Source organism: Aplysia californica, unplaced genomic scaffold, assembly GCF_000002075.1.
Source record: "Aplysia californica isolate F4 #8 unplaced genomic scaffold, AplCal3.0 scaffold00313, whole genome shotgun sequence".
NCBI classification, from domain to species: domain Eukaryota; kingdom Metazoa; phylum Mollusca; class Gastropoda; order Aplysiida; family Aplysiidae; genus Aplysia; species Aplysia californica.
In genome coordinates this window covers 512830-515626 of record NW_004797583.1, presented here as the reverse complement: position 1 = coordinate 515626, position 2797 = coordinate 512830, and the positions used below count along the sequence as shown (strand labels likewise).

Below are 2797 nucleotides of genomic sequence, written 5' to 3'. Positions count from 1 at the left end.
GACATCGTTCTTAGTTCTCTCTATCCTCCTCCGTCAATGAGGACGTTCTCTATCATGCTCGTCCATCTCCTGTCACCTTTGGTAGAGATAGCTTGAAGTATGTTTGTTCACGGGCCTCGTATTCATATATCATAAGCGTATGTATGTGGGGGGACGTTTGGCACATAGTACTCCCAGGTAGGGATATTATATTATACCCGGCCGAGTTCTCACGTTCCTTATACTATATATATATATATATGTGTGTGTGTGTGTGGATAGTTCACACATTGCTTATAATATAATAAGTATGGATAGTTCACGCTTTGCTTATACTATAAAATGTGTGTGTGTGGATAGTTCACACATTGCTTATAATATAACAAGTATGGATAGTTCACGCTTTTATACTATAATGTATTGAAAGACGAAGCGGTCGTCTCATTTTGCGTCCTGTTTGTGGTTGTGGTTCGCTGTTACTGTTAGTACCGTGATGAGAACGTGATGTGTAGAGCCTGTAAAAAAATAAGGACGTTAGATTGTCGATAGAGCGAAGCAGATAGGTGTGTTCTTTGAGCTTATTATTGTACCTTCCTTTTAGCACCTTCTTGATAACGATACATCCGTGCCGGTTATTGGACTGATTCTCTCTACTTTTCTGTCCTATACTATTTTATTAAGAAATATAATACTTTTAAAAAAAAGTTTACCATAGGGTTTTACGGCGCTCGCAACTGCATAAGGTCATATGAGCGCGCATACAATACTTTAAAAAAAAAACACGTTTTAAATACATAGCAGTGGCGCCACACGATTTGAATATACAACAGAAAAAAGGCCAGAGTAATACGGGTTGCCCACTTCGGATGGGATCGGCCGATCGGGCCAGTCGCCCGACTCAGTCGCCTCAGAAACTAACGTGTTTGTTTTCAGTGTCAGGCGACCGAGTCGGGCGATCGGCCCGATCCAGCCATAGTGCGCACCCCGTGTAAGACACTGGCGAGTTGGATTGTGGGCAGTGGTAAATTCGCCTGATAAAAAGACGTGGTTTTTAGAAACTCTTTGACTGAAAGACGTGGATATAGAAACTTTTTTTACCCCTAACATAGCAGTGGTCTAATTGCATTAGAAACGCCTTCGGTTGTGATGAAAGGGTTAAAAAAAAAAATAGATATGCGTCGGAAATTACCTTCTGACTAATACTAATAGCGCCAAGATCCGTTTTCTTGTATTATCGTTTAAGCTTTATGGCAGTGCACAAACACGCTGCTTTCGCATAGCCCCCTGTCTACGTCTTTCACGAGGTCCTTTGGTTTATAAAAACTTCATCTTTTCGTTGCAGGTGGTTGGATTGCGCATCTGGTAGCCTAGGTCCTACTTCTTTCCTTTCCCTCTGTTGTTTCTGTCTGTCTGCCTGGCTGGCTTACCTCTTCCCTGCACTATAATATTATAATAAAACTACCGTTATTGTGTCGATATGCTTCTCTTAACTGACACTCAAACTTCTTTTCGCCGGTGTCAAAATCTAGGTCGATAGTGTGAAACTGTGACAAGTTTTCTGTGAGCGGAAGAGATTATTAAAAAAGAACCCTAGAAATTACAGTTGAAAAAACATTACAGAAAAAAACCCCAAAACAAACCTGTGAAAAAAAAACTCCTAAAGAAACCGCGAACTACTCTAAGTTTTAAAGAAGAAAAGGGAGAAGAAGAAGAAGCAGCAGCCGAATTTTCTGATTGACTGTGAGCTGGGATGACAATTGTATGTGCGTGTATACAGTGAGTAGTTTGTGACTTACCGGCGCGCGCCTGTTCGACGTGCGTACACAAGGCGCGCCATATTTGTGGAAGTTTGCCCGTAACTATGAACGGCGTCTGTAGCAACGGATCTGGTGGGATGTACCTCAGGTGAGTCCACCGTTTTTAAAAATCATTTTTACATAGTTTGTTTAATCAATCTGTCTATCTATCTATCTATCTATCTATCTATCTATCTATCTATCTATCTATCTATCTATCTATCTGTTTATCTATTGTTTGTGTGTCTCTGTCTGTCTATCTATCAATTGATCGATCGATATATCTGTTTACCTGTCTCTCTGTCAGTCTCTTTGACTGTCAGCCTGTCTGCTTGTCTCTCCATCTGTCTGTCTCTCTCTGTTTGCAAGTCTATCTCAGTCTGTCTATCTGTCGTCTGTCTGTCCACTTCTCAAACTACACACTGCCTACTTGCCGATTTATCTACCTATTGATCGATCGATTAATGTTTCTGTCATAAGCAGGGTTTCATAAAAGTTATCGATCATATCGTTTCTTTTCCATCATTAGTTCAAAAGCATCTTTCAACAAAACGTGGACGCTTTCACTTTCTATGTACTGTGTTGGGGGTTGGGGTTTTTTTGTGTGTGTGTGTGTGTGGGGGGGGGTTACAAGGTATTTGATTGTGTTTTAGTGGGTGGTTGGCGGGTGTTCTGGTGTGGTTTGCTTCTTCTTTCCTGTCAAACATCTATTGTCCTTACCTGCCTTCCTTCTTTTTTTATGTTTGTTACTCTCTTGTAACACCTCTAATCTTCTGGCGCTCATATAACCTTATGCAGTTGCGACACCGTAAAACCTCTACTAAAACAAATGAAAAGTTTTGAGCAAAATCTTGACGAAAAGAGGTCTGAGAGTGAGAGGGAAAATGTTAACCTTGTTACAAAGTAATTTATACTCTGGAGTTATGACATAATACTCGTACGTTTACAGAAAGTGATGGTAGTGGTTTGAGTGCAGGCCCACTAGCAGGTCCTACTTTTTTTCTTTTTTTAAAAATATTATT

General features: G+C 40.4%; 1 long non-coding RNA gene across 1 annotated transcript in view; it reads left to right on the top strand.

Moving 5' to 3' along the window:
* Positions 1-1673, top strand: part of LOC118477952 — a 5978-nt gene extending 4305 nt beyond the window's left edge. Inside the window, exon 2 of the long non-coding RNA XR_004858710.1 lies at positions 1509-1673. This is a non-coding gene — a long non-coding RNA (uncharacterized LOC118477952). The remainder of the gene's footprint in view (positions 1-1508) is intronic.
* The last annotated feature ends 1124 nt before the right edge of the window (positions 1674-2797 follow it).